This window comes from Rhipicephalus sanguineus, chromosome 2 (genome assembly GCF_013339695.2).
Source record: "Rhipicephalus sanguineus isolate Rsan-2018 chromosome 2, BIME_Rsan_1.4, whole genome shotgun sequence".
In the NCBI taxonomy this organism is placed as follows: Eukaryota; Metazoa; Arthropoda; class Arachnida; order Ixodida; family Ixodidae; genus Rhipicephalus; species Rhipicephalus sanguineus.
This window is the reverse complement of record NC_051177.1, coordinates 39202770-39217658: the sequence shown is the minus strand read 5'-3', so window position 1 is coordinate 39217658 and position 14889 is coordinate 39202770. Positions and strand designations below refer to the sequence as shown.

Genomic DNA, 14889 nt, shown 5'->3' with positions numbered 1-14889 from the left:
GCACTGAAAGCGATTGTAATGTCGTGTAATCGGTAAATGAGGCCTTTTTGTGGTACTTCCAAGTCTGCGATAACCATACATTGTCAAAAAAATTCATTAAAAAAAGGAAGTATAATCACTGGACACACGCAGCTACTTAATAAATCTTCGAGGCGCGCTAGGGTCATTAAGAAACCCTCGATATTTTTCGTCGGAGAGGCGGCTCAAGAATCACGGTAATGTTGTCCGGAAACCTGTCGCACAGTATAAAAAGAAACCAAGAAGCTTTAATTAAAAAGAGAAAGGCTGGAGAGAATGTCACGGTATATTTAGCGACAAAGCTACAGGCTCTAAGCGCAAAGCAAACCAATGTTGACGTCGAAGGCAGGAAGAAAAAAAAATGTGTCGGAATAAAATTGTAAACTACAAAAGAAAGGAGCGCGTGACACGTTTTATTGTTCCTGATTTGACTGGCGCGCGAATGTTGGCCAACGTCCTGTCATATATGACAGCAGCGAATCGGCGGCATGAAAGGCCGCGCCTGCTTCTAAATATAGCCGCAATAAAGGCGCCAGACATGACATTGCGCGCCACTACCTGGCTTCTCGCTTAGTTACTGTTACATTAATGCGTGTTTACAGCGTACTGGCTTCGGAGAGACAGATATAAAAAGGGAGAGAGAGAGAGCGGGGGGGGGGAAATGAGAGAGAAATGAGAAGGAAAAAAGGCAAGGAGGGCTTCTAGACAGCATGCAGAGTCACATGTCGCGACAGCTCATGGCACCTTGCTTTCAGAGGCCGCGCTTTTGATTCAACGCTGTCTCTACTCGTCATCAAACTAGCGCTATACGGACTGCTCTGGAGCACGAAACGAATATGGAAATACGTGAAGAAGCTGGGTTTGCGCAGCTACATCGAAGTAGCGCAACACGCAGCACAGTCGCAGCGAAAGCTGGAAGAGCGGCCTTTCTAGAGCCCGTTCTAGTTGGGGCAACTAATATATAAGTTCACAAGTATGGCTTGGTGGGCTAGTTGGTATTGCATATTAAAGGCTACAGCGCACAAAGACGGGGACAACAGAAGAAAAGAAAAAGAAAAAAAAAAGCTGTAGCCTTTAATAATATATAAGTACACATGCAAGATGCACACTACGCCATAAATCATCATAACTTTTGTGAAGCAGGGATGCACCCGCTATGCCATTATTCGTCATCCTGCGGAGAAGCGTGGTACCCGCTACACATCTGTAGGGCATTATGGGCACTTTGTGATGTGGCTGATGAAGAATTATGGGTGAGCCCTTTGTAATGGTTTGGAAGCATTCAACGACACACTCGTTGCGCAGTTCGGATTGTGTGACACCTGGTTGTTATTTTACTCTTCTACCACGCTATATTGCATATGTTAACGCAATTCCTTGCCCGACATGACGCCTGTATAAGGTCTTTTTGCTAAGGAGTTTCAAGCCCCGGCATGGCTCTGTGGCAGAATACTCGGCTGCCGCGCAGAGGGCCCGGATTCAAGTCCCATCCGATCCTGGATATATTTTTCTCAATGCATTTTTTCTTGATTCGCGCTATAGTGGTTGCCGACGCCGGCAATGGCGGTGACTGACAACTACTGCACCAAAATCGGCTGTTGGGACCGCATAGCAGCTTTCACTGTAAAAAAAAAAAGTCAAAGGCGCCCACAGCACAGTCAACTTCAAAGCAAGTGTCTATACCGGCTATACAACCCATGGCAGCTTAGCGGCTGAGATGAGGCAGTGCTAAGCTCGACGACGCGGGTTCAATTGCTGGTACAGTTATATCATTTTGATTAAGCGACATGCAGGAACACCTATTTGCTCAGGCTTAGGTGCGCTTTAAAAAAACAGCATATCCACGGAGTGAATGATGATGAGTGGGCGAAGCTGCGGAGGTTCATCGGTAAACCGTGAATCTTCCGTGAATTCTGCCCAGTACATCATCACCGACGTGAGATCGGGCGCGTTTAAACTAAAGGTTCGATGAGTTATGACGACTTGCAGCTCACTTTAATTTTACATATACGCTGTGAATTTTCATTGTTTAGAAAACCATTGCTTTAGAAAACACCTTGCGTCTTTCGTTAAGCAGCTGGCGTCTTTTCGTGTTGCTTTAGAAACATCTGGCGTTCTTTCGTTTTGTTTTTATAAAACATCTGGCGTCTTTTGTTGGTTTATTTCATCAATCAACGGCGTTTTGAACAAAATTTTTATTGTTTAATCACGCACAGGAGAAATCTCACCAGGCACTACCTTGGAGGTAAACAATGGCTGCTAATGGGAATGAGAGACAGAAGAAGTCGGCTTTTAGCTAACACTTACACTTCTACAGAGACAGAAGAATTCGGCTTTTAGTTAACGCGCACGCTGCGAATTTTTTATTGTTCAACAACGCACAGGAGAAATCTCCCACCGGCACCACCTTGGAGGTCAAAGGGTAAGACTTGTTACTCACTACTACGAGCACGACGAGGGACGAACGGGTGCCGCCTTAAGGAGCTTCGCCCCTAAAAACTCCGCTCGCTCAAAATTAATCCGGAGTCCCCAACTACGGCGTACTTCACGAGCATCGAGCGGCCGCTGCTGCAGGTTTGTCAAGCGGCTGATCGCAAGACAAAGCTTGCTGAACTATGACACCTGGCTGCGCATTTGTGGCTGTGGAGCTGCTGCTTTGTGATTATGTCGCGTAAAATTATTTTGAGCAACTTATATTCGATTTTCAGCACAGAACGAACGGCGCGACCGCTAGGCTCACTTGGTCACATGTGACGCATTACAACTTGTTAGCAACCAAAATAATGCAACGTTTTTTTTTACGCAGAATGGTAGATGACGTCCCACTTCAGTCAGAGGGATTAAAAAAAAATAAAAATGGTCTTTTTGAGAAAACAATTTTCAAACTTTAGCGTTTTTGGTAAATCACTTACGTTTCAGCACAACTATGGAGTGAAACAGAGCGCGATAAAACCACGGCACTTATTTTAAAAGAAAGTACAAATATCAAAGTTAATATGTACCGATTGTTATTATCCTCAGTTTAACTTGTTCGCGGCAATAAATTCCTGAAATGCAGGTATTTTATGCGATTTGCGATATTCGTGATATTTTTTTGTCCAAAATGCTTAGAGAGGTAAGAAAAATAATAGACTCATAAGACTGTATTTCACTTGTTTTTTGAGGGCAATAAATATTGTGACCAATATGTGCATTGTTTTTTTCCCTAGGTGCGCTCAAAATTCAGAAATCGCAAAATTGGCGGAAAGGTGTTTCTATATATATATATATATATATATTCAGGCTAACAAATTTTTTTCACGAAACTAACTTCGAAACCATTTTTCGGTCTAATGCCCAGGCCCACATAAAATTTCATCAAAATCGGGAATGGTGGCCGGGACCTCGTGTTCGATCTTATCTGGACACACCCAGTAGATGATGCAAAGAACGATCACGGCATTTATTGGCCGTACCGCTTCATAAAGTCCCCGATAAGACCGATATTAAGTTAAACGCTGGTGTTTTACGCACCGGAACTACGATATGGTCATGAAGAACGCTGTAGTTGGGGGCTCCTACTGCGCATCGTTCGCACAGAACGCGTTTACTACATGCCCACGACGCGGCGCTTCACGGATTGGTTTAGTGCTTCAGCGGGTTAGTACCGTGCTTCGAATTTCGGTTTGAGCACGCGTGTCGTCTACGATAACAGTGCATTTATAGTTAAGGCGATTGCCTCAAGTAGAACACTTCTACAAATGCGCCGGAGAACCGCTGCTTATTGTTGGCTCTTTATATCGTCTCAAGCAAGGGACGCACGTGTCCAAAAACCGCATTATCGCTTGGATGCGTTCCTACCACCTCACGTTGTCCCCTTTTTAGTTAACAGTTGAATATTGATGAAGAAGCCGACGAGAAAATAAAGCGGTGGCCGAGAATATTCTTTTCATTTGGGAGTGATTCTCTTCCTCTCCCTTTTATGAAGAAAGCTGTGACTCGAATAAAAATTCAGGGCGCTTGCATTACTGGCTCGAATGCAGTGGCTTGATTCGCTTTCCCGAACAAAGGAAGGAATAAGAAAGTGAGAGGAATAAAAAGAGCGGTAAAAGCGGGACACACACACGCACGTATACATAGGACCTTGTGTGTCGCTTCTTTGAGTCTTTGCTTCTAGTGCGTTTTTACCTTTCTTAAAGAAAATGCACTGCCAACGTGCCCAGATTGCCACCTTGGTGAGAGAGGAAAGGCAGGAATGTTAAACAGTCTAGAAAAACTGGTACGCTACCCTACGTGGGGGAAAGGGATAGGAGAGTTTTAAAGGTAGAGGTAGATGAGAAAGAAGGAGATGGGGAGCACACACACACAGAAAGTCACACTCTTCACGAAGAAAGGGCGATGGGGTAAATAAAGGAGTCTCGGAAGAAAGAAGCCCAATGAAAGGCGCGACAACAGGGATGGCGTGAGGGGCACGAGAAAGGAAGGGCGTTTCGGCGGCGGCAAACACGTCGTGTGCCAGCGGCGGCCTCGTCTCGTCGAGCGTACGTTATAGGCCGATGTCCGGCGCTGGCCTCGCCCATCGCACCTGAGCCGCCTGAGCCTCTCATCCCGAAGGACGGCAAGAAAACAAAGCCGCCACGACTGGACCGGTCCACTTTGGGAAACCCGGGGTTGGTCTGGCAGGTTGACGAGGCAGGAGGCGATCAAAGGAGGAGGAGGAGGATCACTGGTTGCGTGCATTGCTGGCGAACGCGTGGATAGGAATACAAAGGTTCGGGACCGACCCCGCCCAGGAACGAAAGAGGTTTCGTGCAAGGCCCCGGGGGTAGCGTCGTTTTGCGGTTGTAAATAGAGTGTATTTGCTTGTACCGAAGGTTCGTGTACGCGGAAACATTTTACCTGAGCCAAAGCTACTCCATCATGTCTGGACAGGATGCATAATTGAATCACTCTGAACTGAGAGTTGCATTATTAGAAAATCAATCAATCAATCAATCAATCAATCAATCAATCAATCAATCAATCAATCAATCAATCAATCAATCAATCAATCAATCAATCAATCAATCGTAATTTTTTGGTGTGATTTAGCAGGAATTATTTAGATGGCGCTTCCATTTCATGTAGCCTTTCTATAGCGAGTGGATGAATGAATGAACTTCTTTTATGCCTGATTAGACGTTAGGGGGCGAGTGGATACAGGTTATGGGTGAAGAGCTACTTGAAGTAGGCCTCCTCTAACCTTTAAGCCGACTCCTGGATTCAGGCACCTTGCAAGTAGAGGAAGAAACGTTCAGAGGCAAGCACTTGAGTGAAATCGATCACACATCTATTCTGATATCAGCCAATCAAATTATACCCCTAAAAGTAAGACGCACAGTAAATCTATGAGCGCTTTCACGCTTTTATACTCTAATTAAAGATAAAACTTCATATTTAGACGATATGTAACCCTTCCACACACACATAAAACAAACCATATGCAATACTACCATATGCAATACTACTATAACTCTCTCTGTACATTTGTTATGAGATTTGAAGACATCGGCGAAAACTTTTTTATTCTAAGATATATCGAACGGTCGATTGATCGATCGACTGACAGAATGGTTTATAACCGTGACTGCGCGCTCCCTGCACAGGAAGCACAGTACGAAAATCGGCACTCACGTATATATGTCAGGTGTGGCTATGACGGAGTACCTTGGCTTCACTTGCCGCTTTTTTTTTTTTCAAACAAAGTTCGCTCATAGCAGGGAAAGTACTGCGCTGCAGCGCATTGGGAAGTATGATATTACTGTAATAGAACTGGAAAACGGAGGGGAGGGGGGGAGGGCTTTTTGAAAGCTTCCTAGGTCTTTCTTTCTTTCTTTCTTTCTTTCTTTCTTTCTTTCTTTCTTTCTTTCTTTCTTTCTTTCTTTCTTTCTTTCTTTCTTTCTTTCTTTCTTTCTTTCTTTCTTCTCTTCTTTCTTTCTTTCTTTCTTTCTTTCTTTCTTTCTTTCTTTCTTTCTTGTCTGAACAGATCTGTATATATGTTGCCATTGGTTTAGACGGAGCTACAAAGCTGGATGGACCTGATTCCTGATTCTTTGCCCAAAAGTAATTCGTTGTTGCTTTTAAACAAATCAAAAGATAAATAAGGTAACTGAAGGGAAGGAAATTGCTGCTGAGATCTGAACAGCTCAGCAGGTGGGTTAGGAGAGTAAAGGAGAAGGAAAAGAAAACAACACAGAACTATTTACAAAGCTTCAAGGCTGAGCCTTGAAGGCACTTCAAGGCTGAGCAGGTAAAGTTTATTAGTTACAAACTTGTTAATGCGACTTCCTCGATAGACTTTGTCATGTGGTCTCCCCAGCTGGCAACATTTTGGCAACTCGTTCTTGTTAGTTCTGCGATTCAGAACTCCAGGCTCCCCAACACTGCATAGATTTCGCAACGTAGTGCAAGTAAAGGCGATCGCGAGCTCTGCTACGGCGGACGGGGGAAGAGAAGGAAAATAAAAAAGGGGGTTGGAGAAACTGCAGTAGATATGTGCTGTACGAAGGTCGGTCGCGATGGGGCGTGTCTTGTCTTCTGTGCACGTTTGTGGCTACATCAATCCTTTCTGTTGGGCATTTCCAGCACGCGAGGAAAGGGTGCGGTGACAGAGAGGGTGTTTAAACTCGCGCCCACGTGGGCCCATTGCGAGAAACCTGGCTCATCGTCACCTTCTCAGAGAACGCGCAGGTGTGATGAAAGAGACAAAGGGCGATGACGACGGTCATTCTGCTTGCCGTGTTCTAGTGACGTCATACTTCGCCGGAACGACGCTATACGACTCTGCGAATGTCACGAGCTGTATTTGTATCTTTGTCGCGTTCCTTTCTCTTTCAGGATGTTTGAACCTCCGACGACCGGGTATTTTGGCCGCTTTGAGTAAGCGGCTTTTTCTTCGCGGCATGCGGCTTAAAGGGCACAGGAACGCATGCTCGCATAATATATTTATATACCCTTTCGTGTGTTGGAAATTCGCGTCGCGTAGTTCCCGGCGGAGATCGCGTTGACATTTTTGCGGAGTGACGAAATGGGGAAGACCGTAGCATACATAGTACTTCGATCACTCTTAGTGTGATTGCGACCACAGGAGAATTGAAAATGGCCGATAAAGGCTTTAGTTTAGAATCGCGGCCGCTGGCGTTTTGTAAATCTTGAGCTCGAGCACTGCACATATATAATCACCGAATTAACAACTTATCCAAATTACCAATTGACATTTAATTATTGCTTAGGGAATATATTGAAATATGCGAATTGTAGCCGCGATTTTGGAAGGCGTATTCACTTTGAACAAATTTTCAGGGTGATAGGAGTTTCGCTATATATTCGTTGCCAAGGCATACCACAAACTGCACAAGCCGCACGAACTTGTGCTGAACAAGTTTTCTGCAGCAGTGCACAAGGCGGTGTTTTCGTGGAATTAACGAGAGCAGTGTTGCATTCTAAATGAAAGTCAGCAGTGGTCAGGTTAATGTAAAATTGAACTTTATTTTATTGTTTATATTAGCAACTGAGGTGCTGAATTATGAGATTAAGACAACAGTGGAAGTTTTCCGCAAAAAAAAGGTGCCGGCACCACTCTTTATGAAAAAATATATAGCAGTGTCGGTTTTTGTAAACGTTGCGACTACAGGTCGATTCCACGAAAGATAAAAAAAGTGTGTATATTCGATGTTTCCGATTTTCCTGATAATTTTGTATGTTGTGCACATATGACTGCACAGCACGAAATCGCAGTTCGTTTTCAAATAAAAAATTTTTCCATCACAGGAAAATTCGACAAGTGTCGCCGGTTGACGACGACCATTTTACGAAGAGTGCGTTTTCGTAAATTCGCAATCATGCTGGCAGCTACTTAAGCTATATATTACAAATATCTTTCTTTTTGGCGGAAGTAGAAGTAAAGAGAAAATAGCTGGTATGATTTCATGGAATTCTGAGCAAATTATATATTTTTAAAAATTCACGAAAAACGCTGCGTTTTTGAAAATCAGTCAACTTTGGGACGCTATGGCTACTTCTGTGAACATCTCAGCTTGTTCATATTTGCAGCATGAATAGGCCTCTATGTGAATAATGAACCTCTGCATTTGTATTTCTCTAATAATTTTCAAAGTAGTAAATTTTCATGCTCGAAACACCAAAAAGAGAAAAGTGCTCCTCGATTCAAAAATCTATAATAAAAAAAAAACCCAATCTCAATTTTGTTCAAAGTCCCCCAAAGTGTTCTCAAAGGACTGCAGAATGATATTATGAAAAAACATGTTGCATCATTTTGATTAGGACAAAAGCAGAAAATGTCAAACATTGTGTTTCCAGAGCGTTGTGGCTACTGCGGGAAGGACATCTCTAGTAACAAGAAAATACAGTAACACGTCTTTTTCTTCTCTGAGCTTCGCTAAACAACAGTAATGATCTATTGTCGGAAAGTGGGAACTGTTTTGTAAACAAAAAAAGATCGTTTCAATTAAATGCATTTGCGTGGTTTGCGACTTCACGCCAGTGTTAGACATCCCTCAGTCCACAGTAGGCACTTTCAGTTGTAGCCTCCTTTTCTTTCATCTATTTCAGTTGAGTATAATTCATATCTTGAGTGCTAAAGAACGCATTCCCTCCATGCGTCTCTTATGATGATGTGGTGCGCCAGAATTGAGAGATTGGTATAAAAGCCAAGGTCTCTTCATGAATGGAAATGAATTTCTGGAGAACGGTCGCCAAGACGTGTGGTTTTTGTTGGCCCAAATGTGTACGTTGTCAAACCTTATGTGATAAATGCAGAGTTTAAAAAGAATCGATTACGTGAAGATTGGTGGCAGCAGTTTTGGCCACGGACAAAACACGTTTTGTTTGCATTGCATCTGCTTTGTTTTGCATCTCCTTGTATGTCTTGAAGCAGTGCTGGCAGATCTGGTCATCTCTTGAATTGAGCGCGCATCCTACTTCATGACCCTCCGCAAAAGAGACTCGATACGATATCTTCTACATAACGAAAATTCCGCTCCAGCGGAATTTTCTTTTTGTGCACCATGAGACAGTCCGTACAAAATCTCGGTCATGGCTATAACGCCTACCCGTAGCCACCTTCAGAGCGTAGGACAGTGATCGCATCAAGGTGAAGCACAATTTGGATGCTTAACTTCTATCTCAGGTGGTGTTAGGCTGACTGGCACAGCCGTGCTCGTTGCTGTCGTCTGCTCAGGCGGGCGTCTATCGCGCCGCCTTTGCACCTGTCCGACTAACGCATGCTACTCCGTTTACACGAGTGCTTGTAGCGCGGGCCACTCGATCCGCCACACGATCCGCACGGTGCGGATCCAGAGACCGGGTGGGAGAGCGACGAGCGGTGAAAAATGTATCGTGTAACCAACGCAATCGACACCCCAGCATTTTTTCGTGCAGAGCGACAAAGCCTGGCAAACAATGTGTGGCTGCTGTGCTTAAGTTGCACTGCGGAACTCGCCGTTCACCACTGTCGCTATTTGCGATTTCTCACATTCTTACAATGCATGATCGACTCAGCTACACAAATTTCGCGTTTAGCTTCGTTGCTTTTATATAGGTAAGCGCATTTACTTTAAAAAAAAAAATTATCCAGAGGAATGAAAATGTCCGTGCTACCCGTCGACGAGGAATATAAGTGGTGTCGCAAATGCATTTAATTGGAACGATCTTTTTTTCTTTACAAAACAGTTCCCACTTTCCGACAATAGATCATTACTGTTGTTTAGCGAAGCTCAGAGAAGAAAAAAGACGTGTTACTGTATTTTCTTGGTACTAGAGATGTCCTTCACGCAGTAGCCACCACGCTCTGGAAACACAGTGTTTGACATTTTCTGCTTTTGTCCTAATCAAAATGATGCAACATGTTTTTTCATAATATCATTCTGCAGTCCTTTGAGAACATTTTGGAGGACTTTGAACAAAATTGAGATTGGGTTTTTTTTTATTATAGATTTTTTAATCGAGGAGCACTTTTCTCTTTTTGGTGTTTCGAGCATGAAAATTTACTACTTTGAAAACTATTAGAGAAATACAAATGCAGAGGTTCATTATTCACATAGAGGCCTATTCATGCTGCAAATATGAACAAGCTAAGATGTTCACAGAAGTAGCCATAGCGTTCCAAATTTGACTGATTTTCAAAAACGCAGCGTTTTTCGTGAATTTTTAAAAATACATAATTTGCTCAGAATTCCATGAAATCATAAGAGCTATTTCCTCTTTACTTCTACTTCCGCCAAAAAGAAAAATATTTGTAATATATAGCTTCAGTAGCTGCCAGCATGATCGCGAATTTACGAAAACGCACTCTTCGTAAACTGGTCGTCGTCAACCGGCGACACTTGTCGAATTTTCCTGTTATGAAAAAAAATTTTATTTGAAAACGAACCGCGATTTCGTGCTGTGCAGTCATATGTGCACAACATACAAAATTATCAGGAAAATCGGAAACATCGAATATACACACTTTTTTTTATCTTTCGTGGAATCGACCTACACAGTGTGGAAACTATAGGCGAGGACAATTTAAACGATCACCAAAATTAAAAGAAACCAAGAAGAACACAGAAGAAACACTCACTCGATCTATAGCGTCATTCCATCGCTGTTTAAAATTTCACAGACTAGTGAGAAATAGGCGTTTCCTTTAAATCTAACTTTGCGTTTATTGTTGCATGGAGCTCCACCTATAGAAAATTGTTATATGAAGTTTTCATAACACTCAGTGGTTCACTCTCTTCTCTCGCTTCTTTGTCTTTCGTGTTAAGAGTTTCTTGAAGGTGAGTTAGTTAGAACAACACTTGAACAACATAAATAAACGTTAAGAGCACCAAGAAAAGAAGAGAAAGAATCTATGCTGCCTGGAATGTTTTGCGCACCTAAACTTTCTTTATTCAAACGTACCATCGTGGCTGAACTTACAGCGCGTTTCCAGTTCACAATAACTTAATTTCGAAGCCTCGAAAGACAAACATTTCGTCTCGCGTACGAATAACTTCGTGTATATACATAGCCACGACTGAAAACAGTGCGACGTAATTTCCTTGCATAGCACCCAGAAGGGTTTCACGGTATTCGTGAGGCATTCTAAGAACGCGCTTAATTGGAAAACATCGCGAAGGAAATACACTGACGTTGGTCAAGAATTTGTGCCCGGTTGTTAAGTTCTCAAACATTCAACGGAGCGAAATTTTACACGTAAGTTTTAACGTGGAACTTCACAATATTTTGCCTTTCTTTTTAACGAAGCTACACTGTAAATTCCGCGTAATAAGCTATTCGTTTTTCAGTCGAAACGCGAACGGGAGGTCGTCCACTTATCCGGTATAGCGCAGAGGGCTAGACAAGAAGAGCTTTTAAAGTATTAAGCTCGGAGCCTGCAACTCGCCACTGAATAACTTATGCGCGTTCAGGCGGCAGATTTATTAAGGAGATCGTGGGGGGATAGGTGCTCAGTTCATTATAGATAGATAGATAGATAGATAGATAGATAGATAGATAGATAGATAGATAGATAGATAGATAGATAGATAGATAGATAGATAGATAGATAGATAGATAGATAGATAGATAGATAGATAGATAGATAGATAGATAGATAGATAGATAGATAGATAGATAGATCCCTACGCTGGGAGAAAAGGAGGGGAATAAAACAATCAATAAAACGATTACGATGCTGCCTAATGCGAATTTTGAGCGCAGCTTCGTGTTGGGGCATGGCCAACTGTGTTTGAAGTTTTGGCTTTCCGCAAGGTATCGACGACACCATAAATCATAATTTTTGTGAGGTAGGACAGCACCAACAACGCCATTATTCGTCTTTCTGCGGATAAGCGAGGTACCCGCACTAGAAATCTGTAAGATATTATGTGCACTTTTTTGATCCTCCATGTGGCTGATGACGATGAAGAGTTATCGCTGAGCACTTTGAAGTGGGTGGGAGGCATTAAACCACACGGTCGTTGTGAAATTAGTAATGCGTGATGAATAGTTGTTATTTTACTCTCCTGCCACGCTATATTACATGGGTTAACGCGATTCCTTGCCCGAGATGACACGTGGATAGGGTCGTTTTGCAAACGAGGTTGAAGCACCGGCGTGGATCTGTGGTAGAATACTATATTGCCACGCAAAGCGCCCGGGTTCAAATCGTTTTTCTCATTTTTCTCATTTTATTTTTTCATGTGTGTACTTTTTCACGTCTATCGGTTACGCCACCGACGGCGACAGCGACGGCAACGTCGCTCAACGCAAGAACGGGCGCATAGCCGCGCTTTAAAACGGAAGAGAAAAGAAAGTGGAGCGCCTATGGTGATGGCGAGGATCTAGAGAAAAGCTAAGGCTTCGATTATACTTTATTAAGCTTTGCCGCTGCAGTGACTTGCGCATTGTAGCAGCTTAGGGATTTTTTTTCTTTTTTGACACGATATTCCTTCATGCACGGCGTCTATACAATAACCATGATGTTGCAGCCGGTTGGATGTGCTGCTATTGAGCCTCCGGGAAAGCTCACTAGAGATTAAAATAAGAGCAATCAGTATATCGCATTATAATTGTGCGAAATCAAAGCTGAGAATAATAACCTACGAGAGTGTACAATTTCTACGCTCTTTTTTCTGTTTGGCTTTTTAAGAACGAACCCGCACCGGCAATCCGATTACTAATCATTTGCGCTCGCGAAATCGGGAGAGTCGCGGGTTTGATTCCGGCTGCAGCGACTGCATTTCTGTGCGGGTGAAATGTAAGAACGCTCGCGTGCATATGTTTACGTGCACGTTAAAGAAGGACATGACATGACATGACAAGAACTTTATTTGAATCCTGAGGAACTGAGAACACGGAGAACCGAAGGCCCTCCCTCTACGTATGCAAGGAAGACTAAGGCCACAGATGGATTCGAACCTGAAACATCTTCCTTTATTTATTGCTTTGCGTTTTAAAACCCTTCTTCGTTGGCCTTAACGCCATCACCACGCTCGCAAGGTTATCCGCTTCGTAGCCGTAGATGTGCCAGGGGGACCCCTAATATTCGATGGCGAAACCCTTCAATTCGTTGGCTAACTAGGAACACATAACGTATGCTGAGTGTACTTTTCTCGGGACCTCGAAATACAGTTGAAATGTAGCCATGCTTATATAGACAGAAGGGGGAGCGAAAACGACCACACAAACGTTCAAAATGAGTTGAAATATTGCGCAGTAACGTAAAAAAAGAAAGACAAGAAACGGATCTGCGCAAGCTTAAGGGAAAGCAGCCGAAAGCCATCATTCATACACGAGCAGGTACTCATTAGAAAAAAGCGTTCGAGCACGGCAAGTACTTTTCGGGAAAGATAATCGAGCGCTGAGTTGCGTACGCGCTATCGTTATTGATGATATGCCATGAGTCGACGTACGTACGAACAAAAACGCACTGTCTGCAAAGTGTCGCGAGTGCTCGCACGCTACTGTGATTAACGGTTTATCGCACCACTTTATTGAGAATGCTCAAATAAGTATCCGCATAGTACAACTGTGTGTTTCCCGTTTCATTATTTGTGTTCTTCACCGCAATGCATTGCGTAACGTGAGTGTTTTGCGGCAAAGATAACTCAAACGAAACCGGCAGTTAACCTATGCATGTAGAAACCGCACCAAATAAGGCTTGAGCGTTTTTCCTTTTCCGCTAGCGTGTGGTCGATAGCAAGCGCGTTTAATTTTTCTTTTCTTGTGTCCGTGTTAGCCTGTTTTTACGTCCAGTAACACCAGTCCTTTGCTATCTTGCTGAACTGCCAGTCACGTGAGAAACATGTGGAACATTGGGAAATGCGCGTGCATATTGTCGCCTCTTATTTATGGAACTTCACGTGACTGATATTTGTCTCTGCATTGTCTATATATATATATGAAAAGACAACCCACATGCGTGTTTGTTTTTTCGAATAAAATGCAAGACAACACAACTGTGAAGCTGAACGAACTAGCCTTGTTGGTTGCGTTGCTGGAATATTTCAGGGGCTTAAAAAAAGGCTTTGGTTTAATGTACGTAGTATCAGCGTGTCTGTTTATTGTAAGCCGTCGTCTTACGGTCATACTTCTCAATAGCGTTTTCTTCAGTAGGCGATCGCTTTCTGTTTCCCCGTGGAAGGTGGTCGTACGATTTTTAAATGTTTCAAAACTATGCAGACGTACATTTATTCATTATATTTAAGAAAAAAAAAAAAGCAGGGAGGAGCAGCATAGTCACTAATCGAAAGCAATCATTACCGATGCTCGAATCTCGAACATTTCGTTGAAGAGCAAATACAAATACTAGAGAAAAATTGAAAGAAACGATGAAATTTATATCAAGTGAATGCGACTAATCGCGCAAAAGCGGCAATAGGAACTCCTCATTAATTTAATATAGTAATTACGATGCTTGTATGACATTTAATTGTTTAACACCGTGCTTCAACACAATTTTGTGGATCAAAAAGCAATTGTTGCCTAGGCGACGTAATGTGCAGAGAATGTGCCAAAAAGTAGCAACACACTCGGAAACTCAGTCTTCGTCGTCTTCTCTTCTTTTTTTCGCAAGTACCCTGCTTTACGAAATGGCCGGGTACTAGACCGTGGATGCCATTCATTTTTGTTTGGCGCGCGCCGCCGGTGCATTTCGGTTCCTCCCTCGGCGTTTTAACTGTTTGCTGCCGACGAGAAGAACAAAAAGAAGGAAATAAATGTAAAGAAAATGAATCACAGTTCTGATCCAGAGTGACGACTGCGAAGCGCTTTTACTCAAAAAGCACTCTGCGAAACGCCCAACTATCGACTCCTACGCTAGCGCTCAGGAACCCCCCCAAAAAAGAGAGAAACCAGGAGGAAACG

At 43.0% G+C, this 14889-nt stretch overlaps 1 protein-coding gene across 2 annotated transcripts in view; it reads left to right on the top strand.

Annotated features, from left to right (window-relative positions):
- The window catches only part of LOC119382788 (putative thiamine transporter SLC35F3), a 227731-nt gene that overhangs the window by 141071 nt on the left and 71771 nt on the right, over positions 1–14889 (top strand). The gene's annotated exons all lie outside the window — the stretch shown is intronic.